General features: G+C 40.4%; 86 pseudogenes; 77 read left to right on the top strand and 9 right to left on the bottom strand.

The window, feature by feature from the left end:
• Positions 1 to 497: 497 nt before the first annotated feature.
• On the bottom strand, positions 498 to 616 carry LOC120985278 (annotated as a pseudogene).
• Positions 617 to 1374: 758 nt separating this feature from the next.
• Positions 1375 to 1493, bottom strand: LOC120985282 (annotated as a pseudogene).
• Positions 1494 to 1903: 410 nt separating this feature from the next.
• LOC120985234 lies at positions 1904 to 2022 on the bottom strand (annotated as a pseudogene).
• A 234-nt stretch (positions 2023 to 2256) lies between these two features.
• Positions 2257 to 2375, bottom strand: LOC120985288 (annotated as a pseudogene).
• A 57-nt stretch (positions 2376 to 2432) lies between these two features.
• LOC120985276 lies at positions 2433 to 2551 on the bottom strand (annotated as a pseudogene).
• Positions 2552 to 2784: 233 nt separating this feature from the next.
• Positions 2785 to 2903, bottom strand: LOC120985312 (annotated as a pseudogene).
• Positions 2904 to 3124: 221 nt separating this feature from the next.
• Positions 3125 to 3243, bottom strand: LOC120985341 (annotated as a pseudogene).
• Positions 3244 to 3300: 57 nt separating this feature from the next.
• Positions 3301 to 3419, bottom strand: LOC120985342 (annotated as a pseudogene).
• Positions 3420 to 3640: 221 nt separating this feature from the next.
• LOC120985235 lies at positions 3641 to 3759 on the bottom strand (annotated as a pseudogene).
• Positions 3760 to 5481: 1722 nt separating this feature from the next.
• On the top strand, positions 5482 to 5600 carry LOC120985239 (annotated as a pseudogene).
• A 397-nt stretch (positions 5601 to 5997) lies between these two features.
• On the top strand, positions 5998 to 6116 carry LOC120985321 (annotated as a pseudogene).
• A 58-nt stretch (positions 6117 to 6174) lies between these two features.
• Positions 6175 to 6293, top strand: LOC120985297 (annotated as a pseudogene).
• A 45-nt stretch (positions 6294 to 6338) lies between these two features.
• Positions 6339 to 6457, top strand: LOC120985291 (annotated as a pseudogene).
• A 57-nt stretch (positions 6458 to 6514) lies between these two features.
• Positions 6515 to 6633, top strand: LOC120985315 (annotated as a pseudogene).
• Positions 6634 to 6690: 57 nt separating this feature from the next.
• LOC120985295 lies at positions 6691 to 6809 on the top strand (annotated as a pseudogene).
• A 397-nt stretch (positions 6810 to 7206) lies between these two features.
• Positions 7207 to 7325, top strand: LOC120985325 (annotated as a pseudogene).
• Positions 7326 to 7381: 56 nt separating this feature from the next.
• On the top strand, positions 7382 to 7500 carry LOC120985355 (annotated as a pseudogene).
• Positions 7501 to 7886: 386 nt separating this feature from the next.
• On the top strand, positions 7887 to 8005 carry LOC120985356 (annotated as a pseudogene).
• Positions 8006 to 8062: 57 nt separating this feature from the next.
• LOC120985334 lies at positions 8063 to 8181 on the top strand (annotated as a pseudogene).
• A 57-nt stretch (positions 8182 to 8238) lies between these two features.
• LOC120985265 lies at positions 8239 to 8357 on the top strand (annotated as a pseudogene).
• Positions 8358 to 8414: 57 nt separating this feature from the next.
• On the top strand, positions 8415 to 8533 carry LOC120985285 (annotated as a pseudogene).
• Positions 8534 to 8578: 45 nt separating this feature from the next.
• On the top strand, positions 8579 to 8697 carry LOC120985314 (annotated as a pseudogene).
• A 394-nt stretch (positions 8698 to 9091) lies between these two features.
• Positions 9092 to 9210, top strand: LOC120985350 (annotated as a pseudogene).
• Positions 9211 to 9267: 57 nt separating this feature from the next.
• Positions 9268 to 9386, top strand: LOC120985344 (annotated as a pseudogene).
• Positions 9387 to 9441: 55 nt separating this feature from the next.
• LOC120985280 lies at positions 9442 to 9560 on the top strand (annotated as a pseudogene).
• A 57-nt stretch (positions 9561 to 9617) lies between these two features.
• Positions 9618 to 9736, top strand: LOC120985345 (annotated as a pseudogene).
• Positions 9737 to 9793: 57 nt separating this feature from the next.
• Positions 9794 to 9912, top strand: LOC120985114 (annotated as a pseudogene).
• Positions 9913 to 9968: 56 nt separating this feature from the next.
• On the top strand, positions 9969 to 10087 carry LOC120985103 (annotated as a pseudogene).
• A 57-nt stretch (positions 10088 to 10144) lies between these two features.
• LOC120985330 lies at positions 10145 to 10263 on the top strand (annotated as a pseudogene).
• Positions 10264 to 10497: 234 nt separating this feature from the next.
• LOC120985237 lies at positions 10498 to 10616 on the top strand (annotated as a pseudogene).
• Positions 10617 to 10673: 57 nt separating this feature from the next.
• LOC120985302 lies at positions 10674 to 10792 on the top strand (annotated as a pseudogene).
• A 57-nt stretch (positions 10793 to 10849) lies between these two features.
• LOC120985337 lies at positions 10850 to 10968 on the top strand (annotated as a pseudogene).
• Positions 10969 to 11025: 57 nt separating this feature from the next.
• Positions 11026 to 11144, top strand: LOC120985249 (annotated as a pseudogene).
• A 233-nt stretch (positions 11145 to 11377) lies between these two features.
• On the top strand, positions 11378 to 11496 carry LOC120985329 (annotated as a pseudogene).
• A 209-nt stretch (positions 11497 to 11705) lies between these two features.
• Positions 11706 to 11824, top strand: LOC120985253 (annotated as a pseudogene).
• Positions 11825 to 11881: 57 nt separating this feature from the next.
• Positions 11882 to 12000, top strand: LOC120985263 (annotated as a pseudogene).
• A 57-nt stretch (positions 12001 to 12057) lies between these two features.
• Positions 12058 to 12176, top strand: LOC120985283 (annotated as a pseudogene).
• Positions 12177 to 12221: 45 nt separating this feature from the next.
• On the top strand, positions 12222 to 12340 carry LOC120985313 (annotated as a pseudogene).
• A 394-nt stretch (positions 12341 to 12734) lies between these two features.
• Positions 12735 to 12853, top strand: LOC120985349 (annotated as a pseudogene).
• A 57-nt stretch (positions 12854 to 12910) lies between these two features.
• Positions 12911 to 13029, top strand: LOC120985346 (annotated as a pseudogene).
• Positions 13030 to 13084: 55 nt separating this feature from the next.
• On the top strand, positions 13085 to 13203 carry LOC120985279 (annotated as a pseudogene).
• A 57-nt stretch (positions 13204 to 13260) lies between these two features.
• LOC120985338 lies at positions 13261 to 13379 on the top strand (annotated as a pseudogene).
• Positions 13380 to 13436: 57 nt separating this feature from the next.
• Positions 13437 to 13555, top strand: LOC120985091 (annotated as a pseudogene).
• Positions 13556 to 13790: 235 nt separating this feature from the next.
• Positions 13791 to 13909, top strand: LOC120985292 (annotated as a pseudogene).
• A 57-nt stretch (positions 13910 to 13966) lies between these two features.
• Positions 13967 to 14085, top strand: LOC120985236 (annotated as a pseudogene).
• Positions 14086 to 14142: 57 nt separating this feature from the next.
• On the top strand, positions 14143 to 14261 carry LOC120985301 (annotated as a pseudogene).
• A 57-nt stretch (positions 14262 to 14318) lies between these two features.
• Positions 14319 to 14437, top strand: LOC120985335 (annotated as a pseudogene).
• A 57-nt stretch (positions 14438 to 14494) lies between these two features.
• On the top strand, positions 14495 to 14613 carry LOC120985248 (annotated as a pseudogene).
• A 233-nt stretch (positions 14614 to 14846) lies between these two features.
• Positions 14847 to 14965, top strand: LOC120985293 (annotated as a pseudogene).
• Positions 14966 to 15173: 208 nt separating this feature from the next.
• LOC120985339 lies at positions 15174 to 15292 on the top strand (annotated as a pseudogene).
• Positions 15293 to 15349: 57 nt separating this feature from the next.
• LOC120985246 lies at positions 15350 to 15468 on the top strand (annotated as a pseudogene).
• A 57-nt stretch (positions 15469 to 15525) lies between these two features.
• Positions 15526 to 15644, top strand: LOC120985242 (annotated as a pseudogene).
• Positions 15645 to 15701: 57 nt separating this feature from the next.
• LOC120985348 lies at positions 15702 to 15820 on the top strand (annotated as a pseudogene).
• Positions 15821 to 16052: 232 nt separating this feature from the next.
• LOC120985328 lies at positions 16053 to 16171 on the top strand (annotated as a pseudogene).
• A 57-nt stretch (positions 16172 to 16228) lies between these two features.
• Positions 16229 to 16347, top strand: LOC120985274 (annotated as a pseudogene).
• Positions 16348 to 16404: 57 nt separating this feature from the next.
• LOC120985251 lies at positions 16405 to 16523 on the top strand (annotated as a pseudogene).
• A 57-nt stretch (positions 16524 to 16580) lies between these two features.
• LOC120985343 lies at positions 16581 to 16699 on the top strand (annotated as a pseudogene).
• A 48-nt stretch (positions 16700 to 16747) lies between these two features.
• Positions 16748 to 16866, top strand: LOC120985079 (annotated as a pseudogene).
• Positions 16867 to 16922: 56 nt separating this feature from the next.
• Positions 16923 to 17041, top strand: LOC120985267 (annotated as a pseudogene).
• A 58-nt stretch (positions 17042 to 17099) lies between these two features.
• Positions 17100 to 17218, top strand: LOC120985277 (annotated as a pseudogene).
• Positions 17219 to 17275: 57 nt separating this feature from the next.
• On the top strand, positions 17276 to 17394 carry LOC120985255 (annotated as a pseudogene).
• Positions 17395 to 17614: 220 nt separating this feature from the next.
• On the top strand, positions 17615 to 17733 carry LOC120985332 (annotated as a pseudogene).
• Positions 17734 to 17791: 58 nt separating this feature from the next.
• Positions 17792 to 17910, top strand: LOC120985257 (annotated as a pseudogene).
• Positions 17911 to 18270: 360 nt separating this feature from the next.
• LOC120985250 lies at positions 18271 to 18389 on the top strand (annotated as a pseudogene).
• A 233-nt stretch (positions 18390 to 18622) lies between these two features.
• Positions 18623 to 18741, top strand: LOC120985256 (annotated as a pseudogene).
• A 234-nt stretch (positions 18742 to 18975) lies between these two features.
• LOC120985351 lies at positions 18976 to 19094 on the top strand (annotated as a pseudogene).
• Positions 19095 to 19151: 57 nt separating this feature from the next.
• On the top strand, positions 19152 to 19270 carry LOC120985240 (annotated as a pseudogene).
• A 57-nt stretch (positions 19271 to 19327) lies between these two features.
• On the top strand, positions 19328 to 19446 carry LOC120985319 (annotated as a pseudogene).
• Positions 19447 to 20186: 740 nt separating this feature from the next.
• On the top strand, positions 20187 to 20305 carry LOC120985318 (annotated as a pseudogene).
• Positions 20306 to 20362: 57 nt separating this feature from the next.
• LOC120985375 lies at positions 20363 to 20481 on the top strand (annotated as a pseudogene).
• Positions 20482 to 20538: 57 nt separating this feature from the next.
• LOC120985320 lies at positions 20539 to 20657 on the top strand (annotated as a pseudogene).
• Positions 20658 to 20714: 57 nt separating this feature from the next.
• Positions 20715 to 20833, top strand: LOC120985272 (annotated as a pseudogene).
• Positions 20834 to 21054: 221 nt separating this feature from the next.
• LOC120985352 lies at positions 21055 to 21173 on the top strand (annotated as a pseudogene).
• Positions 21174 to 21230: 57 nt separating this feature from the next.
• LOC120985364 lies at positions 21231 to 21349 on the top strand (annotated as a pseudogene).
• A 414-nt stretch (positions 21350 to 21763) lies between these two features.
• On the top strand, positions 21764 to 21882 carry LOC120985260 (annotated as a pseudogene).
• Positions 21883 to 21927: 45 nt separating this feature from the next.
• Positions 21928 to 22046, top strand: LOC120985268 (annotated as a pseudogene).
• A 57-nt stretch (positions 22047 to 22103) lies between these two features.
• LOC120985294 lies at positions 22104 to 22222 on the top strand (annotated as a pseudogene).
• Positions 22223 to 22281: 59 nt separating this feature from the next.
• On the top strand, positions 22282 to 22400 carry LOC120985354 (annotated as a pseudogene).
• Positions 22401 to 22795: 395 nt separating this feature from the next.
• LOC120985281 lies at positions 22796 to 22914 on the top strand (annotated as a pseudogene).
• A 751-nt stretch (positions 22915 to 23665) lies between these two features.
• LOC120985266 lies at positions 23666 to 23784 on the top strand (annotated as a pseudogene).
• A 57-nt stretch (positions 23785 to 23841) lies between these two features.
• Positions 23842 to 23960, top strand: LOC120985269 (annotated as a pseudogene).
• A 57-nt stretch (positions 23961 to 24017) lies between these two features.
• On the top strand, positions 24018 to 24136 carry LOC120985353 (annotated as a pseudogene).
• A 45-nt stretch (positions 24137 to 24181) lies between these two features.
• On the top strand, positions 24182 to 24300 carry LOC120985303 (annotated as a pseudogene).
• Positions 24301 to 24708: 408 nt separating this feature from the next.
• On the top strand, positions 24709 to 24827 carry LOC120985261 (annotated as a pseudogene).
• A 590-nt stretch (positions 24828 to 25417) lies between these two features.
• On the top strand, positions 25418 to 25536 carry LOC120985259 (annotated as a pseudogene).
• A 45-nt stretch (positions 25537 to 25581) lies between these two features.
• On the top strand, positions 25582 to 25700 carry LOC120985290 (annotated as a pseudogene).
• The last annotated feature ends 215 nt before the right edge of the window (positions 25701 to 25915 follow it).

Here is a 25915-nt window from a genome sequence, read left to right as displayed (position 1 = left end):
AACCAGTCTCCCAAGCTGGTACTTGCCAAGCCTTAAGCTGTTTATCTTCTGCGATCTGACAAGTGCAGGTACATTCAGCTTAGAATAACCGTTGACAAGCACCCTACTGCAATCCATTGTGCTTTTTTTATGATAAATATAAGTAAGAAAAAAAGTCAACGGAACCCCAAGCAGTCTCCTAAGCTGATACTTGCCAAGCCTTAAGCTGCTTATCTTCTGCGATCTGACGAGTGCAGGTACATTCAGCTTAGAATAACCGTTAACAAACACCCATCTGCAATCCATTGTGCTTTTTTTATGATAAATAAAAGTAATAAAAAAAGTAAACGGAACAAGGGATTCCTAACCAGTCTCCCAAGCTGGTACTTGCCAAGCCTTAAGCTGCTTATCTTCTGCGATCTGACGAGTGCAGGTACATTCAGCTTAGAATAACTGTTGACAAACCCTTTACTGCAATCCATTGTGCTTTTTTTATGATTAATAAAAGTAAGAAAAAAAGTCAACAGAACAAGGGATTCCCAACCAGTCTCCCAAGCTGGTACTTGCCAAGCCTTAACCTGCTTATCTTCTGCGATCTGACGAGTGCAGGTACATTCAGCTTAGAATAACCGTTGACAAACACCCAACTGCAATCCATTGTGCTTTTTTATGATAAATAAAAGTAATAAAAAAAGTAAACGGAACAAGGGATTCCTAACCAGTCTCCCAAGCTGGTACTTGCCAAGCCTTAAGCTGCTTATCGTCTGCGATCTGACGAGTGCAGGTACATTCAGCTTAGAAAAACCGTTGACAAACACCCTACTGCAATCCATTGTGCTTTTTTATGATAAATAAAAGTAAGAAAAAAAGTTAATGGAACAAGGGATTCCCAACCAGTCTCCCAAGCTGGTACTTGCCAAGCCTTAAGCTGCTTATCTTCTGCGATCTGACGAGTGCAGGTTCATTCAGCTTAGAATTACCGTTGACAAACACGCTACTGCAATCCATTGTGCTTTTTTATGATAAATAAAAGTAAGAAAAAAAGTCAACGGAACAAGGGATTCCCAACCAGACTCCCAAGCTGGTACTTGCCAAGCCTTAAGCTGTTTATTTTTTGCAATCTGACGAGTGCAGGTACATTCAGCTTAGAATAATTGTTGACAAGCACCCTACTGCAATCCATTGTGCTTTTTTTATGATAAATAAAAGTAATAAAAAAAGTCAACGGAACAAGGGATTCCCAACCAGTCTCCCAAGCTGGTACTTGCCAAGCCTTAAGCTGCTTATCTTCTGCGATTTGACGAGTGCAGGTACATTCAGCTTAGAATAACTGTTGACAAACACCTTACTGCAATCCATTGTGCTTTTTTTATGATAAATAAAAGTAATAAAAAAAGTCAATGGAACAAGGGATTCCCAACCAGTCTCCCAAGCTGGTACTTGCCAAGCCTTAAGCTGCTTATCTTCTGCGATCTGACGAGTGCAGGTACATTCAGCTTAGAATAACCGTTGACAAACAACCTACTGCAATCCATTGTGCTTTTTTTATGATAAATAAATGTAAGTAAAAAAGTCACCGGAACAAGGGATTCCCAACCAGTCTCCCAAGCTGGTACTTGCCAAGCCTTAAGCTGCTCATCTTCTGCGATCTGACGAGTGCAGGTACATTCAGCTTAGAATAACCATTGACAAACACCCAACTGCAATCCATTGTGCTTTTTTATGATAAATTAAAGTAATAAAAAAAAATCAACGGAACAAGGGATTCCCAACCAGTCTCAAAAAGCTGGTACTTGCCAAGCCTTAAGCTGCTTATCTTCTGCGATCTGACGAGTGCAGGTACGTTCAGCTTAGAACAACCGTTGACAAACACCCTACTGCAATTCATTGTGCTGTTTTTATGATAAATAAAAGTAAGAAAAAAAGTCAACGGAACAAGGGATTCCCAAACAGTCTCCCAAGCTGGTACTTGCCAAGCCTTAAGCTGCTTATCTTCTGCGATCTGACGAGTGCAGGTACATTCAGCTTAGAATAACCATTGACAAACACCCTACTGCAATCCATTGTGCTTTTTTTTATGATAAATAAAAGTAATAAAAAAAGTCAACGAAACAAGGGATTCCAAACCAGACTCCTAAGCTGGTACTTGCCAAGCCTTAAGCTGTTTATCTTCTGCAATCTGACGAGTGCAGGTACATTCAGTTTAGAATAACCGTTGACAAGCACCCTACTGCAATCCATTGTGCTTTTTTTATGATAAATAAAAGTAATAAAAAAAGTCAACGGAACAAGGGATTCCCAACCAGTCTCCCAAGCTGGTACTTGCCAAGCCTTAAGCTGTTTTTCTTCTGCGATCTGACGAGTGCAGGTACATTCAGCTTAGAATAACCGTTGACAAACACCCTACTGCAATCCATTGTGCTTTTTTTATAATAAATAAAAGTAAGAAAAAAAGTCAACGAAACAAGGGATTCCCAAACAGTCCCCCAAGCTGGTACTTGTCAAGCCTTAAGCTGCTTATCTTCTGCGATCTGACGAGTGCAGGTACATTCAGCTTAGAATAACCATTGACAAACACCCTACTGCAATCCATTGTGCTTTTTTTATGATAAATAAAAGTAAGAAAAAAAGTCAACGGAACAAGGGATTCCCAACCAGTCTCCCAAGCTGGTACTTGCCAAGCCTTAAGCTGCTTATCTTCTGCAATCTGACGAGTGCAGGTACATTCAGTTTAGAATAACTGTTGACAAACACCCTACTGCAATTCATTGTGCTTTTTTTATGATAAATAAAAGTAAGAAAAAAAGTCAACAGAACAAGGGATTCCCAACCAGACTCCCAAGCTGGTACTTGCCAAGCCTTAAGCTGTTTATCTTCTGCGATCTGACGAGTGCAGGTACATTCAGCTTAGAATAACCGTTGACAAACACGCAACTGCAATCCATTGTGCTTTGTTTATGATAAATAAAAGTAATAAAAAAAAGTCAACAAAACAAGGGATTCCCAACCTGGTACTTGCCAAGCCTTAAGCTGCTTATCTTCTGCGATCTGACGAGTGCAGGTACATTCAGCTTTGAATAACCATTGACAAGCATTCTACTGCAATACATTGTGCTTTTTTATGATAAATAAAAGTAAGAAAAAAAGTCAACGGAACAAGGGATTCCCAACCAGTCTCCCAAGCTGGTACTTGCCAAGCCTTAAGCTGCTTATCTTCTGCGATCTGATGAGTGCAGGTACATTCAGCTTAGAATAATTGTTGACAAGCACCCTACTGCAATCCATTGTGCTTTTTTTATGATAAATAAAAGTAAGAAAAAAAGTCAACGGAACAAGGGTTTCCCAACCAGTCTCCCAAGCTGGTACTTGCGAAGCCTTAAGCTGCTTATCTTCTGCGATCTGACGAGTGCAGGTACATTCAGCTTAGAATAACCGTTGACAATCACCCTACTGCAATCCATTGTGCTTTTTTATGATAAATAAAAGTAATAAAAAAAAGTCAACAAAACAAGGGATTCCCAACCTGGTACTTGCCAAGCCTTAAGCTGCTTATCTTCTGCGATCTGACGAGTGCAGGTACATTCAGCTTAGAATAACCATTGACAAGCATTCTACTGCAATCCATTGTGCTTTTTTTATGATAAATAAAAGTAAGAAAAAAAGTCAACGGAACAAGGGATTCCCAACCAGTCTCCCAAGCTGGTACTTGCCAAGCCTTAAGCTGCTTACCTTCTGCGATCTGACGAGTGCAGGTACATTCAGCTTAGAATAACCGTTGACAAGCATTCTACTGCAATCCATTGTGCTTTTTTTATGATAAATAAAAGTAAGAAAAAAAGTCAACGGAACAAGTGATTCCCAACAAGGTACTTGCCAAGCCTTAAGCTGCTTATCTTCTGAGATCTGACGAGCGCAGGTACATTCAGCTTAGATTAACCGTTGACAAGCACCCTACTGAAATCTATTGTGCTTTTTTTATGATAAATAAAAGTAAGAAAAAAAGTCAACAGAACAAGGGATTCTTAACCAGTCTCCCAAGCTGGTACTTGCCAAGACTTAAGCTGTTTATCTTCTGCGATCTGACGAGTGCAGGTACATTCAGCTTAGAATAACCGTTAACAAGCACCCTACTGCAATCCATTGTGCTTTTTTTATGATAAATAAAAGTAAGAAAAAAAGTCAACGGAACAAGGGATTCCCAGCTTGGGAGACTGGTTGGGAATCCCTTGTTCCGTTGACTTTTTTTATTACTTTTATTTATCATAAAAAAAGCACAATGGATTGCAGTAGGGTGCTTGTCAACGGTTATTCTAAGCTGAATGTACCTGCGCTCGTCAGATCGCAGAAGATAAGCAGCTTAAGGCTTGGCAAGTACCTGGTTGGGAATCCCTTGTTCCGTTGACTTTTTTTATTACTTTTATTTATCATAAAAAAGCACAATGGATTGCAGTAGGGTGTTTGACAACAGTTATTCTAAGCTGAATGTACCTGCACTCGTCAGATCGCAGAAGATAAGCAGCTTAAGGCTTGGCAAGTACCAGCTTGGGAGACTGGTTAGGAATGCCTTGTTCCGTTTACTTTTTTATTACTTTTTTTTATCATAAAAAAGCACAATGGATTACAGTAGGGGGTTTGTTAACGGTTATTCTAATCTGAATGTACCTGCACTCGTCAGATCGCAGAAGATAAGCAGCTTAAGGCTTGGCAAGTACCAGCTTGGGAGACTGGTTGGGAATCCCTTGTTCCGATGACTTTTTTTCTTACTTTTATTTATCATAAAAAAAGCACAATGGATTGCAGTAGGGGGCTTGTCAACGGTTATTCTAAGCTGAATGTACATGCACTCGTCAGATCGCAGAAGATAAGCAGCTTAAGGCTTGGCAAGTACCAGCTTGGGAGACTGGTTAGGAATCCCTTGTTCCGTTTACTTTTTTATTACTTTTATTTATCATAAAAAAAGCACAATGGATTGCAGTAGGGTGCCTGTCAACTGTTATTCTAAGCTGAATGTACCTGCGCTCGTCAGATCGCAGAAGATAAGCAGCTTAAGGCTTGGCAAGTACCTGGTTGGGAATCCCTTGTTCCGTTGACTTTTTTTATTACTTTTATTTATCATAAAAAAAGCACAATGGATTGCAGTAGGGTGCTTGTCAACGAATATTTTAAACTGAATGTACCTGCACTCGTTGGATCGCAGAAAATAAGCAGCTTAAGGCTTGGCAAGTACCAGCTTGGGAGACTGGTTGGGAATCCTTTGTTCCGTTGACTTTTTTTATTACTTTTATTTATCATAAAAAAAGCACAATGAATTGCAGTAGGGTGTTTGTCAACGGTTGTTCTAAGCTGAATGTACCTGCACTCGTCAAATCGCAGAAGGTAAGCAGCTTAAGGCTTGGCAAGTACCAGCCTGGGAGACTGGTTAGGAATCCCTTGTTCCGTTGACTTTTTTTTATTACTTTAATTTATCATAAAAAAAGCACAATGGATTGCAGTAGGGTGTTTGTCAACGGTTATTCTAAGCTGAATGTACCTGCACTCATCAGATCGCAGAAGATAAGCAGCTTAAGGCTTGGCAAGTACCAGCTTGGGAGACTGGTTGGGAATTCCTTGTTTCGTTGACTTTATTTATTACTTTTATTTATCATAAAAAAAGCACAATGGATGGCAGTAGGGTGCTTGTCAACGGTTATTCTAAGCTGAATGTACCTGCACTTGTCAGATTGCAAAAGATAAGCAGCTTAAGGCTTGGCAAGTACCTGGTTGGGAATCCCTTGTTCTGTTGACTTTTTTTATTACTTTTATTTATCATAAAAAAAGCACAATGGATTGCAGTAGAGTGTTTGTCAACGGTTATTCTAAGCTGAATGTACCTGCATTCGTCAAATCGCAGAAGATAAGGAGCTTAAGGCTTGGCAAGTACCTGCTTGGGAGACTGGTTGGGAATCCCATGTTCTGTTGACTTTATTTATCACTTTTATTTATCATAAAAAAAGCACAATGGATTGCAGTAGGGTGCTTGTCAACGGTTATTCTAAGCTGAATGTTCCAGCACTCGTCAGATCGCAGAAGATAAGCAGCTTAAGGCTTGGCAAGTACCAGCTTGGGAGACTGGTTGGGAATTCCTTGTTCCGTTGACTTTTTTTTATTACTTTAATTTATCATAAAAAAAGCACAATGGATTGCAGAAGGGTGCTTGTCAACAGTTATTCTAAGCTGAATGTACCTGCACTCGTCAGATCGCAGAAGATAAGCAGCTTAAGGCTTGGCAAGTACCAGCTTGGGAGACTGGTTGGGAATCCCTTGTTCCGTTGACTGTTTTTCATCATAAAAAAAGCACAATGGATTGCAGTAGGGTGCTTGTCAACGGTGATTCTAAGCTGAATGTACCTGCCTTCGTCAGATCGCAGAAGATAAGCAGCTTAAGGCTTGGCAAGTACCAGCTTGGGAGACTGGTTGGGAATCCCTTGTTCCGTTGACTTTTTTTCTTACTTTTATTTATCATAAAAAAAGCACAATAGATTGCGGTAGGGTGTTTGTCAACGGTTATTTTAAGCTGAATGTACCTGCACTCGTCAGATCGCAGTAGATAAGCAGCTTAAGGCTTGGCAAGTACCAGCTTGGGAGACTGGTTGGGAATCCCTTGTTCCGTTGACTTTTTTTATTACTTTTAATTATCATAAAAAAAGCACAATGAATTGCAGTAGGATGTTTGTCAATGGTTATTCTAAGCTGAATGTACCTGCACTCGTCAGATCGCAGAAAATAAGCAGCTTAAGGCTTGGCAAGTACCAGCTTGGGAGACTGGTTGGGAATCCCTTGTTCCGTTTACTTTTTTTATTACTTTTATTTATCATAAAAAAAAGCACAATAAATTGCAGTAGCGTGTTTTTCAAAGGTTGTTCTAAGCTGAATGTACCTGCACTCGTCAGATCGCAGAAAGTAAGCAGCTTAAGGCTTGGCAAGTACCAGCCTGGGAGACTAGTTAGGAATCCCTTGTTTTCTTGACTTTTTTTCATCATAAAAAAAGCACAATGGATTGCAGTAGGGTGTTCGTCAACGGTTATTCTAAGCTGCATGTACCTGCACTCGTCAAATCGCAGAAGACAAGCAGCTTAAGGCTTGGCAAGTACCAGCTTGGGAGACTGGTTGGGAATCCCTTGTTCCGTTTACTTTTTTTCTTACTTTTATTTATCATAAAAAAGCACAATGGATTGCAGTAGGGTGTTTGTCAACGGTTATTCTAAGCTGAATGTACCTGCACTCGTCAGATCGCAGAAGATAAGCAGCTTAAGGCTTGGCAAGTACCAGCTTGGGAGACTGGTTAGGAATCCCTTGTTCCGTTTACTTTTTTATTACTTTTATTTATCATAAAAAAAGCACAATGGATTGCAGTAGGGTGCCTGTCAACTGTTATTCTAAGCTGAATGTACCTGCACTCGTCAGATTGCAGAAGATAAGCAGCTTAAGGCTTGGCAAGTACTAGCTTGGGAGACTGGTTGGGAATCCCTTGTTCCGTTGACTTTTTTTCTTACTTTTATTTATCATAAAAAAAGCACAATGGATTGCAGTAGGGTGCTTGTCAACGGTTATTCTAAGCTGAATGTACCTGCGCTCGTCAGATCGCAGAAGATAAGCAGCTTAAGGCTTGGCAAGTACCTGGTTGGGAATCCCTTGTTCCGTTGACTTTTTTTTATTACTTTTATTTATCATAAAAAAAGCACAATGGATTGCAGTAGGGTGCTTGTCAACGAATATTTTAAACTGAATGTACCTGCACTCGTTGGATCGCAGAAGATAAGCAGCTTAAGGCTTGGCAAGTACCTGGTTGGGAATCTCTTGTTCTGTTGACTTTTTTTATTACTTTTATTTATCATAAAAAAAGCACAATGGATTGCAGTAGGGTGTTTGTCAACGGTTATTCTAAGCTGAATGTACCTGCATTCGTCAAATCGCAGAAGATAAGGAGCTTAAGGCTTGGCAAGTACCAGCTTGGGAGACTGGTTGGGAATCCCTTGTTCCGTTGACTTTTTTTCTTACTTTTATTTATCATAAAAAAAGCACAATGGATTACAGTAGGGTGTTTGTCAACGGTTATTCTAAGCTGAATGTACCTGCACTCGTCGGATCGCAGAAAATAAGCAGCTTAAGTCTTGACAAGTACCAGCTTGGGAGACTGGTTGGGAATCCCTTGTTCCGTTGACTTTTTTTATTACTTTTATTTATCATAAAAAAAGCACAATGAATTGCAGTAGGATGTTTGTCAACGGTTGTTCTAAGCTGAATGTACCTGCACTCGTCAGATCGCAGAAAGTAAGCAGCTTAAGGCTTGGCAAGTACCAGCTTGGGAGACTGGTTGGGAATCCCTTGTTCCGTTGACTTTTTTTATTACTTTTATTTATCATAAAAAAAGCACAATGGATTGCAGTAGGGTGCTTGTCCACGGTTATTCTAAGCTGAATGTACCTGCACTCGTCAGATCGCAGAAGATAAGCAGCTTAAGGCTTGGCAAGTACCAGTTTGGGAGACTGGTTGGGAATCCCTTGTTCTGTTGACTTTTATTTATCATAAAAAAAGCACAATGGATTGCAGTAGGGTGTTTGTCAACGGTTATTCTAAGCTGAATGTACCTGCACTTGTCAGATCGCAGAAGATAAGCAGCTTAAGGCTTGGCAAGTACCAGCTTGGGAGACTGGTTGGGAATCCCTTGTTCTGTTGACTTTTTTTATTACTTTTATTTATCATAAAAAAAGCACAATGGATTGCAGTAGGGTGCTTGTCAACGGTTATTCTAAGCTGAATGTACCTGCGCTCGTCAGATCGCAGAAGATAAGCAGCTTAAGGCTTGGCAAGTACCTGGTTGGGAATCCCTTGTTCCGTTGACTTTTTTTATTACTTTTATTTATCATAAAAAAGCACAATGGATTGCAGTAGGGTGTTTGTCAACAGTTATTCTAAGCTGAATGTACCTGCACTCGTCAGATCGCAGAAGATAAGCAGCTTAAGGCTTGGCAAGTACCAGCTTGGGAGACTGGTTAGGAATGCCTTGTTCCGTTTACTTTTTTATTACTTTTTTTTATCATAAAAAAGCACAATGGATTACAGTAGGGTGTTTGTCAACGGTTATTCTAATCTGAATGTACCTGCACTCGTCAGATCGCAGAAGATAAGCAGCTTAAGGCTTGGCAAGTACCAGCTTGGGAGACTGGTTGGGAATCCCTTGTTCCGATGACTTTTTTTCTTACTTTTATTTATCATAAAAAAAGCACAATGGATTGCAGTAGGGTGATGGTCAACGGTTATTCTAAGCTGAATGTACATGCACTCGTCAGATCGCAGAAGATAAGCAGCTTAAGGCTTGGCAAGTACCAGCTAGGGAGACTGGTTGGGAATCCCTTGTTCCGTTGACTTTTCTATTACTTTTATTTATCATAAAAAAGCACAATGGATTGCAGTAGGGTGCTTGTCAACGGTTATTCTAAGCTGAATGTACCTGCACTCGTCGGATCGCAGAAAATAAGCAGCTTAAGGCTTGGCAAGTACCAGCTTGGGAGACTGGTTGGGAATCCCTTGTTTCGTTGACTTTTTTTATTACTTTTATTTATCATAAAAAAAGCACAATGAATTGCAGTAGGGTGTTTGTCAACGGTTGTTCTAAGCTGAATGTACCTGCACTCGTCAGATCGCAGAAGATAAGCAGCTTAAGGCTTGGCAAGTACTAGCCTGGGAGACTGGTTAGGAATCCCTTGTTCCGTTGCCTTTTTTTATTACTTTTATTTATCATAAAAAAAGCACAATGGATTGCAGTAGGGTGCTTGTCAACGGTTATTCTAAGCTGAATGTACCTGCACTCGTCAGATCGCAGAAGATAAGCAGCTTAAGGCTTGGCAAGTACCAGCTTGGGAGACTGGTTGGGAATCCCTTGTTCCGTTGACTTTTTTTAATACTTTTATTTATCATAAAAAAGCACAATGGATTGCAGTAGGGTGTTTGTCAACGGTTATTCTAAGCTGAATGTACCTGCACTCGTCAGATCGCAGAAGATAAGCAGCTTAAGGCTTGGCAAGTACCAGCTTGGGAGACTGGTTGGGAATCCCTTGTTCCGTTGACTTTTTTTATTACTTTTATTTATCATAAAAAAAGCACAATGGATTGCAGTAGGGTGCTTGTCAACAGTTATTCTAAGCTGAATGTACCTGCGCTCGTCAGATCGCAGAAGATAAGCAGCTTAAGGCTTGGCAAGTACCAGCTTGGGAGACTGGTTGGGAATCCCTTGTTCCGTTGACTTTTTTTATTACTTTTATTTATCAGTAAAAAAAGCACAATGGATTGCAGTAGGGTGTTTGTCAACGGTTATTCTAAGCTGAATGTACCTGCACTCGTCAGATTGCAGAAGATAAGCAGCTTAAGGCTTGGCAAGTACCAGCTTGGGAGACTGGTTGGGAATCCCTTGTTCTGTTTCCTTTTTTTATTACTTTTATTTATCATAAAAAAAGCACAATGGATTGCAGTAGGGTGCTTGTCAACGGTTATTCTAAGCTGAATGTACCTGCACTCGTCAGATCGCAGAAGATAAGCAGCTTAAGGCTTGGCAAGTACCAGCTTGGGAGACTAGTTGGGAATCCCTTGTTCTGTTGACTTTTTTTCTTACTTTTATTTATCATAAAAAAAGCACAATGGATTGCAGTAGGGTGTTTGTCAACGGTTATTCTAAGCTGAATGTACCTGCACTTGTAAGATCGCAGAAGATAAGCAGCTTAAGGCTTGGCAAGTACCAGCTTGGGAGACTGTTTGGGAATCCCTTGTTCCGTTGACTTTTTTTATTACTTTTATTTATCATAAAAAAAGCACAATGGATTGCAGTAGGGTGTTTGTCAACGGTTATTTTAAGCTGAATGTACCTGCACTCGTCAGATTGCAGAAGATAAGCAGCTTAAGGCTTGGCAAGTACCAGCTTGGGAGACTGGTTGGGAATCCCTTGTTCCGTTGACTTTATTTCTTACTTTTATTTATCAGAAAAAAAGCACAATGGATTGCAGAAGGGTGCTTGTCAATGGTTATTCTAAGCTGAATGTACCTGCACTCGTCAGATCGCAGAAGATAAGCAGCTTAAGGCTTGGCAAGTACCAGCTTGGGAGACTGGTTGGGAATCCCTTGTTCCGTTGACTTTTTTTATTACTTTTATTTATCATAAAAAAAGCACAATGGATTGCAGTAGGGTGCTTGTCAACGAATATTTTAAACTGAATGTACCTGCACTCGTCGGATCGCAGAAAATAAGCAGCTTAAGGCTTGGCAAGTACCAGCTTGGGAGACTGGTTGGGAATCCCTTGTTCCGTTGACTTTTTTTATTACTTTTATTTATCATAAAAAAAGCACAATGAATTGCAGTAGGTTGTTTGTCAACGGTTGTTCTAAGCTGAATGTACCTGCACTCGTCAGATCGCAGAAGGTAAGCAGCTTAAGGCTTGGCAAGTACCAGCCTGGGAGACTGGTTAGGAATCCCTTGTTCCGTTGACTTTTTTTTATCATAAAAAAAGCACAATGGATTGCAGTAGGGTGCTTGTCAACGGTTATTCTAAGCTGAATGTACCTGCACTCGTCAGATCGCAGAAGATAAGCAGCTTAAGGCTTGGCAAGTACCTGGTTGGGAATCCCTTGTTCCGTTGACTTTTTTTATTACTTTTATTTATCATAAAAAAAGCACAATGGATTACAGTAGGGTGTTTGTCAACGGTTATTCTAAGCTGAATGTACCTGCACTCGTCGGATCGCAGAAAATAAGCAGCTTAAGGCTTGACAAGTACCAGCTTGGGAGACTGGTTGGGAATCCCTTGTTCCGTTGACTTTTTTTATTACTTTTATTTATCATAAAAAAAGCACAATGAATTGCAGTAGGGTATTTGTCAACGGTTGTTCTAAGCTGAATGTACCTGCACTCGTCAGATCGCAGAAAGTAAGCAGCTTAAGGCTTGGCAAGTACCAGCTTGGGAGACTGGTTGGGAATCCCTTGTTCCGTTGACTTTTTTTATTACTTTTATTTATCATAAAAAAAGCACAATGGATTGCAGTAGGGTGCTTGTCCACGGTTATTCTAAGCTGAATGTACCTGCACTCGTCAGATCGCAGAAGATAAGCAGCTTAAGGCTTGGCAAGTACCAGTTTGGGAGACTGGTTGGGAATCCCTTGTTCTGTTGACTTTTATTTATCATAAAAAAAGCACAATGGATTGCAGTAGGGTGTTTGTCAACGGTTATTCTAAGCTGAATGTACCTGCACTTGTCAGATCGCAGAAGATAAGCAGCTTAAGGCTTGGCAAGTACCAGCTTGGGAGACTGGTTGGGAATCCCTTGTTCTGTTGACTTTTTTTATTACTTTTATTTATCATAAAAAAAGCACAATGGATTGCAGTAGGGTGCTTGTCAACGGTTATTCTAAGCTGAATGTACCTGCGCTCGTCAGATCGCAGAAGATAAGCAGCTTAAGGCTTGGCAAGTACCTGGTTGGGAATCCCTTGTTCCGTTGACTTTTTTTATTACTTTTATTTATCATAAAAAAGCACAATGGATTGCAGTAGGGTGTTTGTCAACAGTTATTCTAAGCTGAATGTACCTGCACTCGTCAGATCGCAGAAGATAAGCAGCTTAAGGCTTGGCAAGTACCAGCTTGGGAGACTGGTTAGGAATGCCTTGTTCCGTTTACTTTTTTATTACTTTTTTTTATCATAAAAAAGCACAATGGATTACAGTAGGGTGTTTGTCAACGGTTATTCTAATCTGAATGTACCTGCACTCGTCAGATCGCAGAAGATAAGCAGCTTAAGGCTTGGCAAGTACCAGCTTGGGAGACTGGTTGGGAATCCCTTGTTCCGATGACTTTTTTTCTTACTTTTATTTATCATAAAAAAAGCACAATGGATTGCAGTAGGGGGATGGTCAACGGTTATTCTAAGCTGAATGTACATGCACTCGTCAGATCGCAGAAGATAAGCAGCTTAAGGCTTGGCACGTACCAGCTTGGGAGACTGGTTGGGAATCCCTTGTTCCGTTGACTTTTCTATTACTTTTATTTATCATAAAAAAGCACAATGGATTGCAGTAGGGTGCTTGTCAACGGTTATTCTAAGCTGAATGTACCTGCACTCGTCGGATCGCAGAAAATAAGCAGCTTAAGGCTTGGCAAGTACCAGCTTGGGAGACTGGTTGGGAATCCCTTGTTTCGTTGACTTTTTTTATTACTTTTATTTATCATAAAAAAAGCACAATGAATTGCAGTAGGGTGCTTGTCAACGGTTATTCTAAGCTGAATGTACCTGCACTCGTCAGATCGCAGAAGATAAGCAGCTTAAGGCTTGGCAAATACCAGCTTGGGAGACTGGTTGGGAATCCCTTGTTCCGTTGCCTTTTTTTAAATACTTTTATTTATCATAAAAAAGCACAATGGATTGCAGTAGGGTGTTTGTCAACGGTTATTCTAAGCTGAATGTACCTGCACTCGTCAGATCGCAGAAGATAAGCAGCTTAAGGCTTGGCAAGTACCAGCTTGGGAGACTGGTTGGGAATCCCTTGTTCCGTTGACTTTTTTTATTACTTTTATTTATCATAAAAAAAGCACAATGGATTGCAGTAGGGTGCTTGTCAACAGTTATTCTAAGCTGAATGTACCTGCGCTCGTCAGATCGCAGAAGATAAGCAGCTTAAGGCTTGGCAAGTACCAGCTTGGGAGACTGGTTGGGAATCCCTTATTCCGTTGACTTTTTTTTATTAATTTTATTTATCAGTAAAAAAAGCACAATGGATTGCAGTAGGGTGTTTGTCAACGGTTATTCTAAGCTGAATGTACCTGCACTCGTCAGATTGCAGAAGATAAGCAGCTTAAGGCTTGGCAAGTACCAGCTTGGGAGACTGGTTGGGAATCCCTTGTTCTGTTGACTTTTTTTATTACTTTTATTTATCATAAAAAAAGCACAATGGATTGCAGTAGGGTGCTTGTCAACGGTTATTCTAAGCTGAATGTACCTGCACTCGTCAGATCGCAGAAGATAAGCAGCTTAAGGCTTGGCAAGTACCAGCTTGGGAGACTAGTTGGGAATCCCTTGTTCTGTTGACTTTTTTTCTTACTTTTATTTATCATAAAAAAAGCACAATGGATTGCAGTAGGGTGTTTGTCAACGGTTATTCTAAGCTGAATGTACCTGCACTTGTAAGATCGCAGAAGATAAGCAGCTTAAGGCTTGGCAAGTACCAGCTTGGGAGACTGTTTGGGAATCCCTTGTTCCGTTGACTTTTTTTATTACTTTTATTTATCATAAAAAAAGCACAATGGATTGCAGTAGGGTGTTTGTCAACGGTTATTTTAAGCTGAATGTACCTGCACTCGTCAGATTGCAGAAGATAAGCAGCTTAAGGCTTGGCAAGTACCAGCTTGGGAGACTGGTTGGGAATCCCTTGTTCCGTTGACTTTATTTCTTACTTTTATTTATCAGAAAAAAAGCACAATGGATTGCAGAAGGGTGCTTGTCAATGGTTATTCTAAGCTGAATGTACCTGCACTCGTCAGATCGCAGAAGATAAGCAGCTTAAGGCTTGGCAAGTACCAGCTTGGGAGACTGGTTGGGAATCCCTTGTTCCGTTGACTTTTTTTATTACTTTTATTTATCATAAAAAAAGCACAATGGATTGCAGTAGGGTGCTTGTCAACGAATATTTTAAACTGAATGTACCTGCACTCGTCGGATCGCAGAAAATAAGCAGCTTAAGGCTTGGCAAGTACCAGCTTGGGAGACTGGTTGGGAATCCCTTGTTCCGTTGACTTTTTTTATTACTTTTATTTATCATAAAAAAAGCACAATGAATTGCAGTAGGTTGTTTGTCAACGGTTGTTCTAAGCTGAATGTACCTGCACTCGTCAGATCGCAGAAGGTAAGCAGCTTAAGGCTTGGCAAGTACCAGCCTGGGAGACTGTTTAGGAATCCCTTGTTCCGTTGACTTTTTTTTATCATAAAAAAAGCACAATGGATTGCAGTAGGGTGCTTGTCAACGGTTATTCTAAGCTGAATGTACCTGCACTCGTCAGATCGCAGAAGATAAGCAGCTTAAGGCTTGGCAAGTACCTGGTTGGGAATCCCTTGTTCCGTTGACTTTTTTTATTACTTTTATTTATCATAAAAAAGCACAATGGATTGCAGTAGGGTGTTTGTCAACGGTTCTTCTAAGCTGAATGTACCTGCACTAGTCAGATCGCAGAAGATAAGCAGCTTAAGGCTTGGCAAGTACCAGCTTGGGAGACTGTTTGGGAATCCCTTGTTCCGTTGACTTTTTTTATTACTTTTATTTATCAGAAAAAAAGCACAATGGATTGCAGTAGGGTGCTTGTCAACAGTTATTCTAAGCTGAATGCACCTGCACTCGTCAGATCGCAGAAGATAAGCAGCTTAAGGCTTGGCAAGTACCAGCTTGGGAGACTGTTTGGGAATCCCTTGTTCGGTTGACTTTTTTTATTACTTTTATTTATCATTAAAAAAGCACAATGGATTGCAGTAAGGTGTTTGTCAACGGTTATTCTAAGCTGAATGTACCTGCACTCGTCAGATCGCAGAAGATAAGCAGCTTAAGGCTTGGCAAGTACCAGCTTGGGAGACTGGTTGGGAATCCCTTGTTCTGTTGACTTGTTTTATTACTTTTATTTATCATAAAAAAAGCACAATGAATTGCAGTAGGGTGTTTGTCAACAGTTGTTCTAAGCTGAATGTACCTGCACTCGTCAGATCGCAGAAGGTAAGCAGCTTAAGGCTTGGCAAGTACCAGCTTGGGAGACTGGTTGGGAATCCCTTGTTCCGTTGACTTTTTTTATTACTTTTATTTATCATAAAAAAGCACAATGGATTGCAGTAGGGTGCTTGTCAACGAATATTTTAAACTGAATGTACCTGCACTCGTCGGATCGCAGAAAAAAAGCAGCTTAAGGCTTGGCAAGTACCAGCTTGGGAGACTGGTTGGGAATCCCTTGTTCCGTTGACTTTTTTTATTACTTTTATTTATCATAAAAAAAGCACAATGAATTGCAGTAGGGTGTTTGTCAACGGTTGTTCTAAGCTGAATGTACCTGCACTCGTCAGATCGCAGAAGGTAAGCAGCTTAAGGCTTGGCAAGTACCAGCCTGGGAGACTGGTTAGGAATCCCTTGTTCCGTTGACTTTTTTTCTTACTTTTATTTATCATAAAAAAAGCACAATGGATTGCAGTAGGGGGCTTGTCAACGGTTATTCTAAGCTGAATGTACCTGCACTCGTCAGATCACAGAAGATAAGCAGCTTAAGGCTTGGAAAGTACCAGCTTGGGAGACTGGTTGGGAATCCCTTGTTCCGTTGACTTTTTTTCTTACTTTTATTTATCAGAAAAAAAGCACAATGGATTGCAGAAGGGTGCTTGTCAATGGTTATTCTAAGCTGAATGTACCTGCACTCGTCAGATCGCAGAAGATAAGCAGCTTAAGGCTTGGCAAGTACCAGCTTGGGAGACTGGTTGGGAATCCCTTGTCCCGTTGACTTTTTCTATTACTTTTATTTATCATAAAAAAAGCACAATGGATTGCAGTAGGGTGCTTGTCAACGGTTATTCTAAACTGAATGTACTTGCACTCGTCGGATCGCAGAAAATAAGCAGCTTAAGGCTTGGCAAGTACCAGCTTGGGAGACTGGTTGGGAATCCCTTGTTCCGTTGACTACTTTTATTTATCATAAAAAAAGCACAATGAATTGCAGTAGGGTGCTTGTCAACGGTTATTCTAAGCTGAATGTACCTGCACTCGTCAGATCGCAGAAGATAAGCAGCTTAAGGCTTGGCAAGTACCAGCTTGGGAGACTGGTTGGGAATCCCTTGTTCCGTTGACTTTTTTTAATACTTATATTTATCATAAAAAAGCACAATGGATTGCAGTAGGGTGTTTGTCAACGGTTTTTCTAAGCTGAATGTACCTGCACTCGTCAGATCGCAGAAGATAAGCAGCTTAAGGCTTGGCAAGTACCAGCTTGGGAGACTGGTTGGGAATCCCTTGTTCCGTTGACTTTTTTTTATTACTTTTATTTATCATTAAAAAAGCACAATGGATTGCAGTAGGGTGTTTGTCAACGGTTATTTTAAGCTGAATGTACCTGCACTCGTCAGATCGCAGAAGATAAGCAGCTTAAGGCTTGGCAAGTACCAGCTTGGGAGACTGGTTGGGAATCCCTTGTTCTGTTGACTTTTTTTATTACTTTTATTTATCATAAAAAAAGCACAATGGATTGCAGTAGGGTGCTTGTCAACGGTTATTCTAAGCTGAATGTGCCTGCACTCGTCAGATCGCAGAAGATAAGCAGCTTAAGGCTTGGCAAGTACCAGCTTGGGAGACTGGTTGGGAATCCCTTGTTCTGTTGACTTTTTTTCTTACTTTTATTTATCATAAAAAAAGCACAATGGATTGCAGTAGGGTGTTTGTCAACAGTTATTCTAAGCTGAATGTACCTGCACTTGTCAGATCGCAGAAGATAAGCAGCTTAAGGCTTGGCAAGTACCAGCTTGGGAGACTGGTTGGGAATCCCTTATTCCGTTGACTTTATTTATCATAAAAAAAGCACAATGGATTGCAGTAGGGTGCTTGTCAACGGTTATTCTAAGCTAAATGTACCTGCACTCGTCAGATCGCAGAAGATAAGCAGCTGAAGGCTTGGCAAGTACCAGCTTGGGAGACTGGTTGGGAATCCCTTGTTCCGTTGACTTTGTTTTATTACTTTTATTTATCATAAAAAAAGCACAATGGATTGCAGTAGGGTGTTTGTCAACGGTTATTCTAAGCTGAATGTACCTGCACTCGTCAGATTGCAGAAAATAAGCAGCTTAAGGCTTGGCAAGTACCTGCTTAGGAGACTGGTTGGGAATCCCTTGTTCCGTTGACTTTTTTTCTTACTTTTTTTTATCATAAAAAAAGCACAATGGATTGCAGTAGGGTGCTTGTCAACGGTTATTCTAAGCTGAATGTACCTGCACTCGTCAGATCGCAGAAGATAAGCAGCTTAAGGCTTGGCAAGTACCTCGTTTTGAATCCCTTGTTCCGTTGACTTTTATTTATCATAAAAAAGCACAATGAATTGCAGTAGGGTGTTTGTCAACGGTTATTCTAAGCTGAATGTACCTGCACTCGTCAGATCGCAGAAGATAAGCAGTTTAAGGCTTGGCAAGTACCAGGTTGGGAATCCCTTGTTCCGTTGACTTTTATTTATCAGAAAAAAAGCACAATGGATTGCAGAAGGGTGCTTGTCAATGGTTATTCTAAGCTGAATGTACCTGCACTCGTCAGATCGCAGAAGATAAGCAGCTTAAGGCTTGGCAAGTACCAGCTTGGGAGACTGGTTGGGAATCCCTTGTTCTGTTGACTTTTTTTATTACTTTTATTTATCATAAAAAAAGCACAATGGATTGCAGTAGGGTGCTTGTCAACGGTTATTCTAAGCTGAATGTACTTGCACTCGTCAGATCACAGAAGATAAGCAGTTTAAGGCTTGGCAAGTTCCAGCTTGGGAGACTGGTTGGGAATCCCATGTTCTGTTGACTTTTTTTAATACTTTTATTTATCATAAAAAAAGCACAATGGATTGCAGTAGGGTGTTTGTCAACGGATATTCTAAGCTGAATGTACCTGCACTTGTCAGATCGCAGAAGATAAGCAGCTTAAGGCTTGGCAAGTACCAGCTTGGGAGACTGGTTGGGAATCCCTTGTTCTGTTGACTTTTTTTATTACTTTTATTTATCATAAAAAAAGCACAATGGATTGCAGTAGGGTGCTTGTCAACGGTTGTTCTAAGCTGAATGTACCTGCACTCGTCAGATCGCAGAAGGTAAGCAGCTTAAGGCTTGGCAAGAACCAGCCTGGGAGACTGGTTAGGAATCCCTTGTTCCGTTGCCTTTTTTTTATTACTTTTATTTATCATAAAAAAAGCACAATGGATTGCAGTAGGGTGCTTGTCAATGGTTATTCTAAGCTGAATGTACCTGCACTCGTCAGATCGAAGAAGATAAGCAGCTTAAGGCTTGGCAAGTACCAGCTTGGGAGACTGGTTGGGAATCCCTTGTTCCGTTGACTTTTTTTAATACTTTTATTTATCATAAAAAAAGCACAATGGATTGCAGTAGGGTGTTTGTCAACGGTTATTCTAAGCTGAATGTACCTGCACTCGTCAGATCGCAGAAGATAAGCAGCTTAAGGCTTGGCAAGTACCAGCTTGGGAGACTGGTTGGGAATCCCTTGTTCTGTTGACTTTTTTTATTACTTTTATTTATCATAAAAAAAGCACAATGGATTGCAGTAGGATGCTTGTCAACGGTTATTCTAAGTTGAATGTACCTGCACTCGTCAGATCGCAGATGATAAGCAGCTTAAGGCTTGGCAAGTACCAGCTTGGGAGACTGGTTGGGAATCCCTTGTTCCGTTGACTTTTTTTATTACTTTTATTTATCATAAAAAAAGCACAATGGATTGCAGAAGGGTGCTTGTCAACAGTTATTCTAAGCTGAATGTACCTGCGCTTGTCAGATCGCAGAAGATAAGCAGCTTAAGGCTTGGCAAGTACCAGTTTGGGAGACTGGTTGGGAATCCCTTGTTCCGTTTACTTTTTTTATTACTTTTATTTATCAAAAAAAAAAAGCACAATAAATTGCAGTAGGGTGTTTGTCAACGGTTGTTCTAAGCTAAATGTACCTGCACTCGTCAGATCGCAGAAAGTAAGTAGCTTAAGGCTTGGCAAGTACCAGCCTGGTAGACTAGTTAGGAATCCCTTGTTTTGTTGACTTTTTTTCATCATAAAAAAAGCACAATGGATTGCAGTAGGGTGTTCGTCAACGGTTATTCTAAGCTGCATGTACCTGCACTCGTCAGATCGCAGAAGATAAGCAGTTTAAGGCTTGGCAAGTACCTGGTTGGGAATCCCTTGTTCCGTTTACTTTTTTTATTACTTTTATTTATCATAAAAAAAGCACAATGAATTGCAGTAGGTTGTTTGTCAACGGTTGTTCTAAGCTGAATGTACCTGCACTCGTCAGATCGCAGAAGGTAAGCAGCTTAAGGCTTGGCAAGTACCAGCCTGGGAGACTGGTTAGGAATCCCTTGTTCCATTGACTTTTTTTTATTACTTTAATTTATCATAAAAAAAGCACAATGGATTGCAGTAGGGTGTTTGTCAACGGTTATTCTAAGCTGAATGTACCTGCACTCGACAGTTCGCAGAAAATAAGCAGCTTAAGGCTTGGCAAGTACCAGCTTGGGAGACTGGTTGGGAATCCCTTGTTCTGTTGTCTTTTTTTATTACTTTTATTTATCACAAAAAAAGCACAATGGATTGCAGTAGGGTGTTTGTCAACGGTTATTCTAAGCTGAATGTACCTGCACTCGTCAGATCGCAGAAGATAAGCAGCTTAAGGCTTGGCAAGTACCAGCTTGGGAGACTGGTTGGGAATCCCTTGTTCCGTTGACTTTATTTATTACTTTTATTTATCATTAAAAAAGCACAATGGATTGCAGTAGGGTGCTTGTTAACGGTTATTCTAAGCTGAATGTACCTGCACTCGTCAGATCGCAGAAGATAAGCAGATTAAGGCTTGGCAAGTACCAGCTTGGGAGACTGGTTGGGAATCCCTTGTTCCGTTGACTTTTTTTATTACTTTTATTTATCATAAAAAAAGCACAATGGATTGCAGTAGGGTGTTTGTCAACGGTTATTCTAAGCTGAATGTACCTGCACTCGTCAGATCGCAGAAAATAAGCACCTTAAGGCTTGGCAAGTACCAGCTTGGGAGACTGGTTGGGAATCCCTTGTTCCGTTGACTTTTTTTCTTACTTTTTTTTATCATAAAAAAAGCACAATGGATTGCAGTAGGGTGCTTGTCAACGGTTATTCTAAGCTGAATGTACCTGCACTCGTCAGATCGCAAAAGATAAGCAGCTTAAGGCTTGGCAAGTACCAGGTTGGGAATCCCTTGTTCTGTTGACTTTTTTTATTACTTTTATTTATCATAAAAAAAGCACAATGGATTGCAGTAGGGTGTTTGTCAACGGTTATTCTAAGCTGAATGTACCTGCATTCGTCAGATCGCAGAAGATAAGGAGCTTAAGGCTTGGCAAGTACCAGCTTGGGAGACTGGTTGGGAATCCCTTGTTCCGTTGACTTTTTTTATTACTTTTATTTATCATAAAAAAAGCACAATGAATTGCAGTAGGATGTTTGTAAACGGTTATTCTAAGCTGAATGTACCTGCACTCGTCAGATCGCAGAAAATAAGCAGCTTAAGGCTTGGCAAGTACCAGCTTGGGAGACTGGTTGGGAATCCCTTGTTCCGTTTACTTTTTTTATTACTTTTATTTATCATAAAAAAAAGCACAATGAATTGCAGTAGGGTGTTTGTCAACGGTTGTTCTAAGCTGAATGTACCTGCACTCGTCAGATCGCAGAAAGTAAACAGCTTAAGGCTTGACAAGTACCAGTTTGGGAGACTGGTTAGGAATCCTTTGTTTCGTTGACCTTTTTTTATTACTTTAATTTATCATAAAAAAAGCACAATGAATTGCAGGTGTGTATTTGTCAACGGTTATTCTAAGCTGAATGTACCTGCACTCGTCAGATTGCAGAAGATAAGCAGCTTAAGGCTTCGCAAGTACCAGCTCGGGGGGCGACTGGTTGGGAATTTCTTGTTCTGTTGAATTTTTTTATTACTTTTATTTATCATAAAAAAAACACAATGGATTGCAGTAGGGTGCTTATCAACGGTTATTCTAAGCTGAATGTACCTGCACTCGTCAGATCGCAGAAGATAAGCAGCTTAAGGCTTGGCAAGTACCAGCTTGGGAGACTGGTTGGGAATCCCTTGTTCCGTTGACTGTTTTTCATCATAAAAAAAGCACAATGGATTGCAGTAGGGTGCTTGTCAACGGTGATTCTAAGCTGAATGTACCTGCCTTCATCAGATCGCAGAAGATAAGCAGCTTAAGGCTTGGCAAGTACCAGCTTGGGAGACTGGTTGGGAATCCCTTGTTCCGTTGACTTTTTTTATTACTTTTAATTATCATAAAAAAAGCACAATGAATTGCAGTAGGATGTTTGTCAATGGTTATTCTAAGCTGAATGTACCTGCACTCGTCAGATCGCAGAAAATAAGCAGCTTAAGGCTTGGCAAGTACCAGCTTGGGAGACTGGTTGGGAATCCCTTGTTCCGTTTACTTTTTTTATTACTTTTATTTATCATAAAAAAAAAGCACAATAAATTGCAGTAGGGTGTTTGTCAACGGTTGTTCTAAGCTGAATGTACCTGCACTCGTCAGATCGCAGAAAGTAAGCAGCTTAAGGCTTGGCAAGTACCAGCCTGGGAGACTAGTTAGGAATCCCTTGTTTTGTTGACTTTTTTTCATCATAAAAAAAGCACAATGGATTGCAGTAGGGTGTTCGTCAATGGTTATTCTAAGCTGCATGTACCTGCACTCGTCAGATCGCAGAAGATAAGCAGCTTAAGGCTTGGCAAGTACCAGCTTGGGAGACTGGTTTGGAATCCCTTGTTCCGTTTACTTTTTTTCTTACTTTTATTTATCATAAAAAAGCACAATGGATTGCAGTGGGGTGTTTGTCAACGGTTATTCTAAGCTAAATGTACCTGCACTCGTCAGATCGCAGAAGATAAGCAGCTTAAGGCTTGGCAAGTACCAGCTTGGGAGACTGGTTAGGAATCCCTTGTTCCATTTACTTTTTTATTACTTTTATTTATCATAAAAAAAGCACAATGGATTGCAGTAGGATGTTTGTAAACGGTTATTCTAAGCTGAATGTACCTGCACTCGTCAGATCGCAGAAAATAAGCAGCTTAAGGCTTGGCAAGTACCAGCTTGGGAGACTGGTTGGAAATCCCTTGTTCCGTTTACTTTTTTTATTACTTTTATTTATCATAAAAAAAAGCACAATGAATTGCAGTAGGGTGTTTGTCAACGGTTGTTCTAAGCTGAATGTACCTGCACTCGTCAGATCGCAGAAAGTAAACAGCTTAAGGCTTGGCAAGTACCAGCCTGGGAGACTGGTTAGGAATCCTTTGTTTCGTTGACCTTTTTTTATTACTTTAATTTATCATAAAAAAAGCACAATGAATTGCAGGTGGGTATTTGTCAACGGTTATTCTAAGCTGAATGTACCTGCACTCGTCAGATCACAGAAGATAAGCAGCTTAAGGCTTGGCAAGTACCAGCTCGGGCGACTGGTTGGGAATTTCTTGTTCTGTTGAATTTTTTTATTACTTTTATTTATCATAAAAAAAGCACAATGGATTGCAGTAGGGTGCTTATCAACGGTTATTTTAAGCTGAATGTACCTGCACTCGTCAGATCGCAGAAGATAAGCAGCTTAAGGCTTGGCAAGTACCAGCTTGGGAGACTGGTTGGGAATCCAATGTTCCGTTGACTGTTTTTCATCATAAAAAAAGCACAATGGATTGCAGTAGGGTGCTTGTCAACGGTGATTCTAAGCTGAATGTACCTGCCTTCGTCAGATCGGAAAAGATAAGCAGCTTAAGGCTTGGCAAGTACTAGCTTGGGAGACTGGTTGGGAATCCCTTGTTCAGTTGACTTTTTTTCTTACTTTTATTTATCATAAAAAAAGCACAATAGATTGCGGTAGGGTGTTTGTCAACGGTTATTTTAAGCTGAATGTACCTGCACTCGTCAGATCGCAGAAGATAAGCAGCTTAAGGCTTGGCAAGTACCAGCTTGGGAGACTGGTTGGGAATCCCTTGTTCCGTTGACTTTTTTTATTACTTTTAATTATCATAAAAAAAGCACAATGAATTGCAGTAGGATGTTTGTCAATGGTTATTCTAAGCTGAATGTACCTGCACTCATCAGATCGCAGAAAATAAGCAGCTTAAGGCTTGGCAAGTACCAGCTTGGGAGACTGGTTGGGAATCCCTTGTTCCGTTTACTTTTTTTATTACTTTTAATTATCATAAAAAAAGCACAATAAATTGCAGTAGGGTGTTTGTCAACGGTTGTTCTAAGCTGAATGTACCTGCACTCGTCAGATCGCAGAAAGTAAGCAGCTTAAGGCTTGGCAAGTACCAGCCTGGGAGACTAGTTAGGAATCCCTTGTTTTGTTGACTTTTTTTCATCATAAAAAAAGCACAATGGATTGCAGTAGGGTGTTCGTCAACGGTTATTCTAAGCTGCATGTACCTGCACTCGTCAGATCGCAGAAGATAAGCAGCTTAAGGCTTGGCAAGTACCAGCTTGGGAGACTGGTTGGGAATCCCTTGTTCCGTTTACTTTTTTTCTTACTTTTATTTATCATAAAAAAGCACAATGGATTGCAGTAGGGTGTTTGTCAACGGTTATTCTAAGCTAAATGTACCTGCACTCGTCAGATCGCAGAAGATAAGCAGCTTAAGGCTTGGCAAGTCCCAGCTTGGTCGACTGGTTAGGAATCCCTTGTTCCGTTGACTTTTCTTATTACTTTTATTTATCATAAAAAAAGCACAATGGATTGCAGTAGGGTGCGTGTCAACGATTATTCTAAGCTGAATGTACCTGCACTCGACAGATCGCAGAAAATAAGCAGCTTAAGGCTTGGCAAGTACCAGCTTGGGAGACTGGTTGGGAATCCCTTGTTCTGTTGTCTTTTTTTATTACTTTTATTTATCACAAAAAAAGCACAATGGATTGCAGTAGGGTGTTTGTCAACGGTTATTCTAAGCTGAATGTACCTGCACTCGTCAGATCGCAGAAGATAAGCAGCTTAAGGCTTGGCAAGTACCAGCTTGGGAGACTGGTTGGGAATCCCTTGTTCTGTTGTCTTTTTTTATTACTTTTATTTATCACAAAAAAAGCACAATGGATTGCAGTAGGGTACTTGTCAACGATTATTCTAAGCTGAATGTACCTGCACTTGTCAGATCGCAGAAAATAAGCAGCTTAAGGCTTGGCAAGTACCAGCTTGGGAGACTGGTTGGGAATCCCTTGTTCTGTTTACTTTTTTTATTACTTTTATTTATCATAAAAAAAAGCACAATGAATTGCAGTAGGGTGTTTGTCAACGGTTGTTCTAAGCTGAATGTACCTGCACTCGTCAGATCGCAGAAAGTAAACAGCTTAAGGCTTGGCAAGTACCAGCCTGGGAGACTGGTTAGGAATCCTTTGTTTCGTTGACCTTTTTTTATTACTTTAATTTATCATAAAAAAAGCACAATGAATTGCAGGTGTGTATTTGTCAACGGTTATTCTAAGCTGAATGTACCTGCACTCGTCAGATCGCAGAAGATAAGCAGCTTAAGGCTTCGCAAGTACCCGCTCGGGGGGCGACTGGTTGGGAATTTCTTGTTCTGTTGAATTTTTTTATTACTTTTATTTATCATAAAAAAAGCACAATGGATTGCAGTAGGGTGTTTATCAACGGTTATTCTAAGCTGAATGTACCTGCACTCGTCAGATCGCAGAAGATAAGCAGCTTAAGGCTTGGCAAGTACCAGCTTGGGAGACTGGTTGGGAATCCCTTGTTCCGTTGACTGTTTTTCATCATAAAAAAAGCACAATGGATTGCAGTAGGGTGCTTGTCAACGGTGATTCTAAGCTGAATGTACCTGCCTTCGTCAGATCGCAGAAGATAAGCAGCTTAAGGCTTGGCAAGTACCAGCTTGGGAGACTGGTTGGGAATCCCTTGTTCCGTTGACTTTTTTTATTACTTTTAATTATCATAAAAAAAGCACAATGAATTGCAGTAGGATGTTTGTCAATGGTTATTCTAAGCTGAATGTACATGCACTCGTCAGATCGCAGAAAATAAGCAGCTTAAGGCTTGGCAAGTACCAGCTTGGGAGACTGGTTGGGAATCCCTTGTTCCGTTTACTTTTTTTATTACTTTTATTTATCATAAAAAAAGCACAATA

Source organism: Bufo bufo, unplaced genomic scaffold (assembly GCF_905171765.1).
Source record: "Bufo bufo unplaced genomic scaffold, aBufBuf1.1, whole genome shotgun sequence".
NCBI lineage: Eukaryota > Metazoa > Chordata > Amphibia > Anura > Bufonidae > Bufo > Bufo bufo.
Note: the sequence above shows the minus strand (reverse complement) of the source record. Positions and strands in the feature narration are given on the sequence as shown.